Here is a 14,180-nt window from a genome sequence, read left to right as displayed (position 1 = left end):
TTAGGGATGGCATCGCTGCTAAGATGGTATTTGAGCAGGGCCCTGAAGCAAGTGAAGGCATATAGCGCTTGACTGGGGAAGAGTATACACGAAGAGGAGCAAGAGTGTCAGGGAATGTTCAAGAAGCACACGTCACGTTATTGCTGAAGAAAAGAAAGACAGTGAAAAGTGGTAGGAGACAGATTACAAAAGTAGGACAGAGACATAGGGCCTCGTAGGCCCTGGCTAGGGCTTTGACTTTTCCAGAGAGAGAGATAGGAAGTCGCTGGAGGGTTCTGAGTGGAGAAGGGACATGAGCTGACTTACACTTCAAAAGTATCAGTTGGGCAGGAGATATGAATTCTGGAGTCATCAGTATAGTTTTATATTTAAAACCATAGGATTAAATGAGGTCATCTAGGGAGTAACAGATATATAAAGAAGAGAAGAAAATCCCTCAGATTTAGTCTTGGGGTACACCAAATTAAAAATGGTAGCTAAGGTTCATTGAGTACCACTAGAAGCCCTGGTACTATTAGCTGTTTTCAGATGTTAATTCATTTAACACTCACAATAACCTAATTGTGAGTTCATATAACTCTAATAAGTTCATGTAATTTATCCCATTTTAGAGATGGGCTTAAAGGAGAACAGAGAAATGGCATAAGTGATCCAAGTTCAGAAAACTAGTTTGTATGGAGCCAGATTCAAACTTTGGTAGTTTTTTTTTTTTTTTTAAGATTTTATTTATTTATTTGACACAGAGAGAGAGATCACAAGTAGGCAGAGAGGCAGGCAGAGAGAAGGGAGGAAGCAGGCTCCCCACCAAGCAGAGAGCCCGATGTGGGGCTCGATCCCAGGACCTTGAGATCATGACCTGAGCTGAAGGCGGAGGCTTAACCCACTGAGCCACCCAGGTGCCCCAAACTCTGGTAGTTTTTGATTGAAGGACCTGCTGTTGATCCAAGGCTACTATCTCAGTGTTTCACTGCTATGCTATACTAACCACATCCGTAAAAATAAAGGTAACTATACCCTCTAAGCTACAGAGATGTGGAGATTACCGATAATGGATGTAGAATATAGTAGATAGTCATTAAGTGATACCCATTTTATAAATGAGAGAATGAAAATTTTTTTTAAAAGATTTTATTCATTTATTTGAGAGAGAGAGAGAGAGAGAGAGAGAGAGAGGTCCGCAGGAGAAGCAGACTCTCTGCCAAGCAGGGAGCCTGGATGTGGGACTCAATCCAGGGACTCCAGGATCATGACCTGAGCTGAAGGCAGTCACTTAACCAACTGAGCCATCCAGGCGCCCCAGGAGAATGGAACTTCTTAGCAGAGACATGAAGAACAGACTGAGAATTGTCTTACCACATCTTCAGGTTTTCCCTTCCTTATCCAGGAGAAATGGGAAGGTGGAGCAAAATTCAACATTAACTTGCTGGAATGAAGGGACACTCACTCAATGCTACAAGTTAATTTTACTAAAAAAAGAAAAAGAGCCAACTCAGGGTTCCCATGCACAATAGTGGTCAGTGACTATTTACTGATGAATTAAGATGAAAAATCTTTTTACCAGTCCAGTGCCCAGAGGGTAACAATGAAACATGAATGTGTAATACAACACAATAAATAGTTTCAGTCTTGTAGATTATGTCTTAAGTGATATAGTTTAAATTCTATTGATTGATTGTGATTCTAATTGTCTCTTGTAATTTTCCTTATGTTTATATCTAATTTCTGCATCCACAAAGAGGGCTCTGGAATTGGGATAGAAAAACATGGAGAGGGGTACCTGGATGGCTCAGTCAGTAGAGCATGTGACCCTTGACATGAGTGGTCATGAGTTCAAGCCCCAAGTTGGGCAGAGAGCCTACTTAAAAATAAACAAACAAATAAAAATAAATAAATAAGAAGTAAAAAACAAAACACGGAGTGCAAGCCCTTGTTCTGTCACCTGCTAATTATTTGGCTTTGGGCAAGTCATTTATTGCTGATTCCATTGTCAATGTGTCCTACTTAATTTGAGGGCTGCTATATGGATCAAATAACACCACGTGTGAGTCACTGACTTTTTAAAATGCATAGTGTACTTTTTAAAATGCATAGTGTCAGCTTTTGGTCAAAATCCATAGTTGTTACCTAAAAGACACCTATTGCTTTTTAAGTGTTTAGTTGTTTCTATTGACGGCTTTGTCAGGAAGATTTTTGGAAGTGCTAATCGTAAAGGGTAATAACTTGGGAAATGTGCTAGTAGTGTACATATTAACTAACAAAAACAGATAGCCAAAAAGATACTAACAACGAATTTATTTTCAGGGAAGAGTCCAAGGCTGGTTCATGAGATATAGAAATGGGAATGTCAACTCTTACCTAATACACGTACCTTAATATATGTAGTGATCTATTCTCAGGAGTGCTTATTTTAACTTAGGTAATATAATTTGGTCCAATATTTCAACTTTCCAACAGCTGGGTAATTGCTTTAGGCTGAAAAGGAACCAGAGTCATTCTCCCACGGCCTACATCTTGCAATCTGTTCTAGCTAGTTCGGTTTCCAAATGGCTCAAGACAGACAGTCCAACCCAGAACTTTCCCTGCTGTAAATATCTGTTCATTATAATAGGTAGGCATTAGTGTCTATTGGGTCTGATTTGAAATGTGCACATGTAAAGTCTAACATAGTAGGTATACATGTTCCCTTCTCTTCCTAGTCATCTAGTCCAATTTAATCACTCATTTATATCACAGGTCAGGGGGAAACCATTCCATGTTTATAAAGCTGGTTCCAAAGTATTAGGGACCATCCTTTATAGGAAGAGTAAAAAGGTACACACATAGGTGTGGCTCCTTTAGTTCTTGTCATAAAGTCAAAGAGTGAATATTTATTTTATGTTTTCCTTGTAAAAATATTATTCTGAGTAAACCATGACTCTTTGGGATTCTCTGTAGGCCTCAACATTTGTACAATTCTCTTTCCTTTGCTTTTTCTACTTTTCTTCAAGATAAACATCTTCAGGGATACAGCTGAAATGATTGGCATTACTCTCCCCATCTTCTCCACCAGCAAGTATTTTACATCTGTGAAGTAAAAATGTCCCTAGATCAAGATTCCCCTTCCTCTAGCTCTAAATCCCCAAAACCTCACTCTGACTTATAATTTCTCTAATCACTCAAATCATATTTCACAAGTGAAAAATGTTTCTAAAATATAAAGTCTGGTTATCAATTACAAACATAGTAATACTGCTGGCACCCCAGGTCTTTATAATCAATAAGCATTGGATACATTTAACAATAAATTCCTTCAGCCTGCTCAGATATTTGCTGATTTATTCATCATGGTTTCTTTCAGATGGGAGGGGGAAGGAGAAGCATATAAATCATTATTTTCATCTTGAGACTCAAGATCTCACAACTTATCATAAAGTTTTCCCCAGAGCATCAATAGGAGAAGAAAAATCAGTTCTAGCAGACTTAGAAAGAAGTATCATTAAGAAGGATAAGTATTGGGGCACTTGGGTGGCTCATTAGGTTGAGCATCCGACTCTTGGTTTTGGCTCAGGTCATGATCTCCAGGTCCTGAGATCGAGCCCTGCATCAGGCTCTGTGCTGAGCTTAGAGTCTGTGTGAGATTCTCTCTTTCCCTGTCCCTCTGCCCCTCCCCCTACTCATGCTTTCTCTCTATAAATAAATAAATAAAGGGTAAGTATTCCCTGAAATGACATCTGAGAATATCTCTACTTCTCTCCTTTACATCACTCAAATGGAAAACACATTTGGCTCAAGGGAATGTTAAATAAAGGATAGGCAACTTAAAATACAAAATATTTTTTCCCATTATGTCAATACCTCACAGTTTGGTTCAGTCAGATTGACCTAGAATTTCAGTACCATGAACCAAATGTGTCTGGATTAGTTTTCCTATCAAAGTCAGGCTCTTTGTTGGGCACTTTGCTATCTCTAAGAATTGGCTAGCTCAGGGAAGAGTAGTCTCTCCCCAGAAAGAGAAGGTTTTTTAAGATATCAAAACATCAGAATATATCAACCACATAATAGAAACCTAAAGAGTAGACTTAGCTTTGGGGAAAGCTGTATCCAAGTGTTCGAATAATATCATCAAGATTTCCATTTCTTTCTCTTATCATCTGTTTATTTTCCTTTGTGACTGCTTTATTTCAGAAGGGGGCTCTTCACATTGAAGCTAGGTGGCTGCTGGCAGCCTCAAATGACATTGTCCTTACAAATCATAATCCCACTGAAAGAGGGCACATCCTTCCCAGCAATGCCAGTAAAGTCAGTAAAGTCCTAAGGAAGACTCTGATTATCTGGCACTGAAAGAGAAGTATTCTAATTGGCCAAACCTGGGTCATTTGCCCATGCTGGGTTCAAAGGGGAAGGGAAAGAGGAAGGAGGCCAACTCCATTCAACCTGCTTGGCTGGGCAGGATTGTTATAGAGAACAGTAAAGAAACTTGGCAAAATTACGTCTCCAATGTTGCTATAAGAAGAAAACACATAGTGTAGATCTGAAAGTCGATAATCTAATTGAACCCAGGAACATGTCTTGTTAGTATTCAGAACTCCAGTTTCTTGTAGGGAGTGAGCTGAGACTTACTGATTGGTGGGAAGGTAGAAGCTTGTGGGAAAGGAGCAGAGCATGCCAAGGTAAACATAATCCTAGATGAATCCAGGATGTTTGTGCTGGAGTTTCAAGGATTGAAGAGAGTGATGGAAATACTCTTTTGAGGATGAGAACTAAATACTCTCTAAGATGTTCTTGCCTGGCAACTAGAAGCTCTAAATTCCTTCAGTCTCTCTTCCTCTCTCCCCCACCTCCCCGCTCCACGCCTCCTCCCCACCCCGTCATCCTTTTCTCTGTACACCAGGTTCTCTGAAAGCTTCTTGGTTATGGCTGCTCTGTAAGAATGATCTGAATTTTCATGGGCCAAACTATGGCAGACTATACCTGACTTCCAATTCCCAATATCCACTACCTCAGTTTCTGTGTCTTGGTACAAACTGTAGAGATAGAATTCTATTAGCTCAGCTTGAGTCATGTAACTATCTTAGTCCACTCACCAGGGGCCAAAAAATAGGTCTGTATTTGCCCATTTATTCAGTTGGAGCTGTGAGGCGGCACTGGCCTGCTTCTACTACCCCAAACACACCAAAGCAAAAACCAGATGCAAATATAGTCCCTGTTACATCTTTTTTTCCATATGACCTGAAATTTATGATATGAACATCTCTACTATGTTAACTAATATGGGGCATGCTTCTAAGGGCCACTATGACAGCACTGTTACTTAAGAAGATAAATTAGTTAAAGGATTTTTGTTTCCTAATGGAAATTTATAAAGAAAGCCAAGGAAGGAGGAGAATAGTAGGGGGGGGAGAGTGTGTATCTTACTTTCTAGCCAATTGCCTCTTAAATAGCTCTAGAACTGTTCCATTTTTCTTTATCTTTCTGCTACTTCCCCAGTTCAGACCACCTTTTCCTCTCTATTTAACTAATCCAAAAAATTCCGGCTGGACTTCCTGCCAGTAATCTTTCCCTCCTCTAAACCATTGTCTATATTCCAGCCAAAGGGCTTTTTTTTTTTCTAAAATATAAATCGGGTCGTATCACTCTGCTTTGAATCCTTCAAACAGTTTCCTAGCGCCCTCAGATGAAATTCAAACTTTTTTTTTTTTAAGGATTTTATTTATTTATTTGACAGGCAGAGATCACAAGTAGGCAGAGAGAGACAGAGAGGAGGAAGCAGGCTCCCTGCTGAGCAGAGAGCCCGACACGGGGCTCGATCCCAGGACCCTGGGACCATGACCTGAGCCGAAGGCAGAGGCTTTAACCCGCTGAGCCACCCAGGCACCCCCTAAACTTTTTTTTTTTTTTTAAGATTGTATTTATTTATTTGAAAGACTGAGAGAGAGCATGAGCTGGGGGAGGGGGCAGGAAGAGAGGGAGAGGGAGAAGCAGATGTCCTGCTGAGCAGGGAGCTCCACACCCAGGTTCAATCCCAGGACCCTGAGATCATGACCTGAGGTGAAGGCAGCTGCTAAACTGACTGAGCCATCCACGTGCCCCAAAATTCAAACTCTTAAAAATCTTACAAGTCCCCTCATGATCTGGTTAATTGCCTTCCAACCTCACTCCACTCCCTCGGCTCCAGCCACAATGAACTTCCTTTAGTCATCAAATGTAGAATGCTCTCTCCTAGCCAGCAAATGCCAACCCAGAATTTATTTCCCGAGGCTTTGGTGAGACCCCTAGGCCTGAGTTAATGCCTCTCTTCATATGTGCTCTTTTTCTTGTATCTTTGCATTATTACAGTGTCCTGTACTGTAACTGCCTTTTGATTTGCTTATACCCTTCGCCCACATTTACTCAGACCCTACAATGATGTACCAGGCAGTATGCTTAGCACTCTACATGCATTATCTCATTTTATTTTTACTGTATCTCAATTAAGTACGCTCTTTGATTATATCTGGCTTACACACGAGTAAACTGGGACTTGGAGAAGTTGTTCAAGCCAGACAGCTAGTAAGTGGTGGAGGTAGGCTTTGAACCTGGGCAGTCAACCAGACACTTCTAATATCCTGTCTCTCAACAGGAACAGCTTCTGTCTTGTTCACCATTCTGTCCCCACTTATCTACCACAGCGTGGCACATAGCAAATGTGGAATCCTTTTTGTTTACAGCTGACTCCACTCCTTATGCATAATTTTTTATTCTTTTTTTTTTTTAAAGATTTTATTTATTTGAGAGAAAGACACAGAGAGAGAGGGAACACAGGCAGGGGGAGTGGGAGAGAGAGAAGCAGGCTTTCCGCTGAGCAGGGAGCCCAATGTGGGGCTCAATCCCAGGACCCTGGGATCATGACCTGAGCTGAAGGCAGACGCTTAACAACTGAGCCACCTAGGCATCCCAGAATTTTTTATTCTTAATCTGAGTTACGTGACTTAAAAACCAAGAGGCCTGCCTGCCCCAAATAAATCCCCACCAGTATTTGTAAAGGCTGCAACTACAAGATCTGTGCCCCTTTTCTTCCCTCCTCCCCTCAAACTCTCTTTTAGGCCATCACGGTGTTGTTTACTCTGTAAGGAGTTTGAAGTCACTGTCTTGAGCACGTGATTGTCAGATAGAAGTAGACATCCATTCCCAAAGCCCTGTATGCACGTTCCTGAACTTTTGGCCCTCGGAAGTCAGAAATGACACTTCTTAGACTCCTTTGCAACTACATTTCTGGACACTAATTAAATTCTGTTGGGGCAACACGCTTGCCTGAGGTTGGAGGGCGGCAGTGAGGCGAAGACCACCTTGCTATTTCCCTTGCGGCCAAGTAACTCTCGATGTGAGCTTGAAGCCAGAACCCACAAACCAGTAGTCCCCAGACTCTAGTCACGGAAGTCCTGGGCACCGAGAGGCAGTTTGGCAGCTGATCTCTGGACTACGGCTACTGTGGTTTGCCCTTAAAAATCTAGACCCCAGTGGTGGCCTGTAACTTCCCCTTGTTTGGCTCTTCCTGCGAATTTCATAAGCACCGAATTCCTTGTTTTTAATCCCTTTCTGCTTAAAATACCTACAGTTGTTTCTGTTTCCTGAATCGAAATCTGACACACCCCCTTAAATGCCGTATCTAGCTGTACCCGCTTTTCTGCGCGGGCAAGAGAAAATTATATGTAAATGCAGTTATTTTGGAAATGTAAATATGCGATGAAAAAGAAACTGATTGACAGGAATTAGAATAATGGGTGAAAGAATTATAGGTTTTGTGCATGTGTATTTCATGAGTAGGGGAAGGGAGAACGTGGGAGGGATGAATCAAGCAGAATGACAGATAATAACTGGGCAAACAGAAAGATGAGCAGAGGACCCCAGGGCTCTACAAGGGGCTAACAAAGCACAATTGTAATTACTATGTTATTATTATGATGAAGAATTTGATCCAATAATTGCTTACATGTGTAGGGCCGTCTAGTACACACAGTGCTCTCACATATGTTATTCTATCGGATCCTTACAATGAATGATTCTGTGAGCTAAAGCGTTTACAGGCCCTGTTCTGGATTTTTCATCTGTGGAAAGAAAGCAAGTTTCAGGAAGTTTAAGTGACTTCCTCAAGGCTGTAGCTAGTGGAAGTGACTTCCTCAAGGTTGTATCCAGATCAGAACCTCGAGGGTGCTGGATACAGAGATTAGTTTGGCTTGAGAATGAGGGAGAATTGAAGATTTCACACCATCAAGGAGGACAGACATGCTATTTTAAATCTGAACACAAAGGCTGCAGAGCCTACTTGTAAATATCCTTGCCTTTCTCAAGACTAGAAGGTCCCTCTTTCTTCTTTCTTAGCCACTAGCTCCTGGGAGGTGGAACTTGAACAGCCTGGCAGTGGGACCGAGGAGCAAAGTGGATTCAGTCTGTCTACTGCGTAGGTAAATTTCAGTATTCCGTAGGTGGTCTTTGGCTTGATGCTCCCATATTGCAGTAAAGTCATTCTTGCACTTAAAAGTCTGACTGAATTCTGATTACTCATCATGGAAAAAGGCTCTAGGGTGAAGTTAGAGACTTAGTGTTGGCTGTAAGGTAATATGTAAGACAGAACACTGTCGGAGCGCTTGGCTGGCTTAGTAGATAGAACATGTGACTCTTGATCTCAGGGTCATGAGTTCAAGCCCCACACTGGGCATGGAGTCTACTTAACAAATAAATAACATTGGGCAGCAGCTCTTTCTGCCCACAGGTCCTGTCCCTGTACTTTAATAAACCACCATTTTGTTAAATAAATAAATAAATAAAATTATTAAAAAAAAAAAAAAAAAGACAGAACACCCTTTGGTTGCCCCTATCGGGGCTTATGGTAAAGGGAACACAGAGGGCCCCTGGTGTTTGTATACACCTCCCACTCATTTCCCCTTCAGCTCTCACACTTCCTGTCACATGGATCAAGCCTACCTTAAGAGCAGATAAGCAAGAGGTCCTGCTAGGAGACAGAGCTATTTCCATGAGGGCAGTAGGATACATATAGAGCTGCTCAGAAGTGGCCTGGGAGAGGGAAGGATAAATAAACAGTCATCCAGGGGAACCAAAAGGAGTTGGCGCCATGATTTACTTCTATCTGAAGGACACTTTAATATCTGGTGAAAGGAAGATAGCTCTCCATCCTGGGGTTGACTGGCACCATGATAAAACACAGATGCATCTGATCCTGACCTTGGAATTTGTGGGGAAAAGGAAACACTGTCTTAGGAAGACTATAGAGCTTCCCCCACTTTTGCCAGGTCTGACGGCATTTGCCCTAGACTAGTCCCTGTCTCAGCAAATAGAGGCAACAGTCACTCTAGGGTTAGCTAGGCTTCTAACTGCCATGGGTAGAAGAGAAAATGAAAGCAGGAAGCTCACCTTGTCTGTAACTGTCTGTCAGGAAGGAGGATCTAAAGAGGACTCAAAGAAGAAGAGGGGAGTCTGAGACTGAGAGCTACTGTATGTGGATACAAGTAGGTAGACATTTTTAAAAATTACAGGTAGATGCACTCTAGAAAGCCAAGTGCAAGGACATTATAGATCATTAGGAATCCATAAAAATATACTTTCAGCCTTCCCCCACCAAGCTTTACTGAGATAGAATTAACAAATAAAATTGTGTATATTCTAGGTTAACAACATGATTTGATATATGTACACAGTGTAAAATGATTACCACAACCAAATTAATGAAGACATCCAGTTCACCCTCAGTTTTAATGCTGACAGATGGCCATGTAGCTCTTTGAACCAAAGGTGGAAAGATGCATTTAGAGGTCCCAAGCTCTGGAAGGTCTGCGATTTCACTTTGTAAAGGTGAGGAGGGTGAATTCTATGACTCACCTTTATGGCTGCTTGTGGTTAATGTTCTCATGAACTGCCCTTGTGCACATGTCCATCAGCCTACGCAGGCTACAAATTTTCCCCTGCCATCCCTCTGGATGGGAGCTCTTCTCACTCTCCACACCTTTTATTTTTAAGTGGGGGGAAGAAAGGGAAGAAAGGGAAGGGAAGAAAGGAAAGGAAAAGAAAGGGAAGAAAGGAAATTTTGAGGTGAGTTTAAAAGTCATGTTTTCTGACTTTTTACTCTAAACCTGGGTGTGTGGAGGGGGTTAGAGGTTGGCAGAGACTGTGATCACAATTTTCCAAATGAGAAAAGGGTCATGGGAATCAAATGATTTGCCCAAGATCATTCTTTCATGATCATGGCAGGGCCAGGATTTGAACCAGTGCTGTCAGAGTCCAGGGTCCACTCCCGTTTCAAGGCTTCAAGCTGCCTTTTTGAAGGGAGACTGTGGGTGGGGTACACACTTTTCTTGATCAACCACAGGACAGTGAAGTAGGTAAGGGTCTTTTGGCTCTCAAACATGATATCTAGGACTAGAAAAAGATGGAAGGCTATGCCAGCCCACTTTGTAAGCCCAGTGACATTTCTAGCTAAAGGCTGAGCACACCAACCTATCCAGAAGCAACTGAAAGCCAGAGTCCCTGGAGCTGGAATTCCAGTGATACATGGGGTAGGTAAGACAGTACTCACTGCCGATAATCACCAGCACCTTTGCTCTGCTTCCTCCCACACCAGCCCCCCTCTGCTGAGGCCTCCCTTCCCCTTCAGCTGTGAGACTTTCAAAGTCTTCTGGTTCACGTGGTCTTTGAAAGCTCTCCTACTTCGAGGATCTCTTAATCTCAGGGGACATCTCTTTTAAGGAAGACGTCCTGACAGAAGGAAACCACGGGCTGATTTTGGTAAAAACGCTTTAAAATCTTCCTGTAGGCCCGTGACTCAAGGCTATCCATGCGTTGAGGTGGTCTCCAAGATAATTTGAGCAAATTCATCACAGTAGAGGAACTGTTACTTGTGAATAGTAAAGGGTTCTTCTCCTCAACTAAATAGCACCAAAAGGGTTCTCTGAAGTAATCAAACTTTGTATAATTAGAAATGATGGGTCTTTCACTTTCTCAGCCTCTCTGGAAAAATGCAGGAGCCATAATGTGGATTAAAATGATGTATGCTATTGAAAAGGAGGCAGATTCACAACACAATGAATAAGAAACTGCCTTTGAGGCTGTGACATTGTTCTCCGTTCTCTTACCATTGTGCTCCTCAGCAAACCCAGGACACTGAAAGAAAAGAAAGCACTTTTCACAAGAGAATGACCTAAATCAGCTTTAATTTCTCAATCTTGGGAACAGAATTCAGAGGGGCAAGAATGAAGGTTGCTCACACCTTTTCCTAAAAGCGCCTCCAAGGAAAAAATAAGCAAGTTCGGACAAGATGGGCCTTTTTCTTTTCTTTTTTCTTTCTTTCTTTCTTTCTTTCTTTCTTTCTTTCTTTCTTTCTTAAGATGGAATTTTTCTAAGTTTAAGGTGGGGTTTGGTATATTTGTTTGAGGTATGTGTGTGGGGAGAGGGAAGTGTCTTGCTTGGGGAGCATAAAAACAAGAGTTTCCATAAAAACTTTTGTTATGAGAGATGTGAATACTATTGAAAATAATATAACTTAAAGCTTAATATGTATAAATCCATGTTTACATGTAAAGAGGTAATTAGGCAGTAGTTATTTGATTATTGACGGATTTCTTGTCTTAGAGTCACAAATAGGATTTCCCTAAATACCAAGATTCCTCATAATTTAAGAAATTAAATTGAAAAGCCAATATTGTATTAATTTGCCTATGTTTCCTTTAGTTGCTCCCTTGATCGACCACTCCTCCATCCTGTATACACAAAAAATACACATGCTAGAGAAGGTTGCAGAAAGAAATGTTTAAGAAGCTTGGTAGATCCATTGTATACAAAGAATGTTCATTCCTTACAGCTTGTCTGAATGATTCATTCTTGACCTTGGCCAGCTAGCCCCATTTTTCCTGAGAAGATGTGGTTTAAAGTGATAGACATTCAAGTTACTAAAATTATTCTATAACTATTTTTATTTCAAACTAACTAAGACTTACCTTCTTTCTACTTAGTCTGAATGAATGTGATAGTATAAAGATTACAAAGTGATTCAAGAAAAATTCCAGTCCAAGAGAAGAGTGGTTGAGATGCTTTTTACTTACTAGATTTGGACCTTGCCTTTGAAACAGAAAGTAAAAAAGAGCCTTTTCTTTTATGGGTGTGGTAGACACTGTTGGTTGCCAATTCTCTTCCTTTTTTCAGGCAGTCATTCCCACCTTTCTTCAAAGCCAGTATAGCTATGTGACCCAGTTCTGGCCAATAATACATGAGGGGAAATTGGCTCAGGTGGGAGGATAGATTTACTTCTGCCAACAATTTTTATTTCTGATTAAAACAGAGGTGGGGGGGTCGATAAAATTGTATGAAGATGTGGTCTTAGAGCTGTAACAGCAATTTTGTTACCATCAGATGACCATCCAAAGATAAACATTCAACACTCAGGATGTCAGAGTGGAAAGATTAAAAAAAAAAAAAAATCTTTAATGGCATCATCGAGACACTTCCCAACCCTGGAACCATTTATCTCCAGATAAATGTACTCTTGGTCACATGCTCTCTGACTTGCAGCTATATGTATCCTGACTAATACAACAAACTTAGCAAAGGAAAGGATTCTTCAGCTAGGGTGCCATTACCCCATTTGACATCTCTGTGTAAATTAGAAAGATACCTCTTCCTCTAGATGAATTTTAGGTCCCACTTCCTTTGCCAGGTGCCCTGGTCCCATTATCAATCACCAATTTGCCCCCTTATGAGATACAGGGGAGGGCTGCTTCTGCTCAAATGACTCGGGTTGACGTTGCCAATTCCAAATAAGGAGGAGAGGGCAATGAGAGTTCCTTCTGTTTTCTGCCACTTGTTGACTTAATTTGATTTTTAACTGAGTGGCTAAATTTCAGGCTGTTGTTATTGCTATTGCTTTCCATTTTAAACAACGAATTTGTTTGTAACTCCAAATCCAACATTAAACTGTCCATTATTCAAAAATACAATTCTGGGAAAAATACTAGTTAATACAAAACTCTTTTTTAAGTTCATGCTACCATACTTCTGCTAATAATCTGTTAAAATTGGGTTGACAAAGACAATATTGAAGCAGTATATCACTTGCAGTATGAAACTGGTATGGTGCAGATTAATTCTCCTATTCCTCTATTTAAACTACTAGAGGCACTTCTTTTGCATGAGAAAGAGAGGTAGCATGACATAATTTAACTTTCACTTGATGCAAATAAGAAATTTACATACTAGGTCAGCTACTATGCTTTAGCTGGCACTAAGTCATCATCATCATTTTTACCCCAAAATTCAAGTTATTAAATAACTTAAGTCAAAGTATTTTTCTATGACAATATCTTTCCAGCTGTTATTATCATTGCAAAAGCTAAGTTTTGTCTACATAACTGGTAAAATTAATTAACATAATTACAACAGTAGTTATGCAGGAAAATTATTGCCGTTTTGACTTTAAGACATGCAAATTTACAGGAGTGTGACATGCTTTTCCACTCATTAAATATTATATGCTGTTACTTTAGATATTCACTGGTACAAACTCAGCTAGAAACAAACATGAGGACTAACACTGTATGACAAGATCCAGAATAATCTCATATTAGATGATCATAAATTATAGACACAAGATTTTAAAAATCCTTTTTGAACTTATAGATGCATTTGAAAACTCTGAGATAACGCATTTAAAATGTCTAGGTCAGCAGCTGAATGGACAAAGCTCTCATCATAAGTAAACTCAGATATGACAGAGATGTCAGAACTAGACCAGGGAATAATACATATGATACATAATATATGTAAACATATTTACTTATATATATTATCCATATATTTTACAGATAAGTGTACATTTGTATGTTTATAGTTATATATTATATATAAAGATATCATATATAAAATATGTAAATAAATATAAACAAAAATAAATATATGTATAAATATATATTTATATATAAGTATATATACAGAGAGAGAGGAGTCATACAACTCAACTTAAGATTTACTATAAAGTTCTAACAATCAAAATAGTATGGAATTGGCAAGGGGAGAGACACATAGATCAATGAAGCAGAAAAACCCTGAAATAGATTCATCAATATATAGTCAACTGATTTTTGACAAGGTGCAAAGTCAGTTCAATGGAGAGAGTATGATCTTCCCAACAAATGCTGCCAAAACATTTCAACATACATATA

The 14,180-nt window shown here is 40.1% G+C and overlaps 1 protein-coding gene across 2 annotated transcripts in view; it reads right to left on the bottom strand.

The window, feature by feature from the left end:
- Positions 1-14,180, bottom strand: part of NMNAT2 (nicotinamide nucleotide adenylyltransferase 2) — a 188,365-nt gene that overhangs the window by 151,012 nt on the left and 23,173 nt on the right. The window contains exon 1 of one of the 2 annotated variants that reach the window (XM_032862673.1): positions 1,354-1,414. The exons of the other annotated variant lie outside the window; for it this stretch is intronic. The gene's annotated coding sequence lies outside the window, so the exon portion shown is untranslated. Of the gene's footprint in view, positions 1-1,353; positions 1,415-14,180 lie in introns of those variants that run through there. 2 annotated transcript variants of the gene reach the window in all.

Source organism: Lontra canadensis, unplaced genomic scaffold, assembly GCF_010015895.1.
Source record: "Lontra canadensis isolate GAN:19392208 unplaced genomic scaffold, GSC_riverotter_1.0 scaffold24, whole genome shotgun sequence".
Taxonomy (NCBI): domain Eukaryota; kingdom Metazoa; phylum Chordata; class Mammalia; order Carnivora; family Mustelidae; genus Lontra; species Lontra canadensis.
Note: the sequence above shows the minus strand (reverse complement) of the source record. Positions and strands in the feature narration are given on the sequence as shown.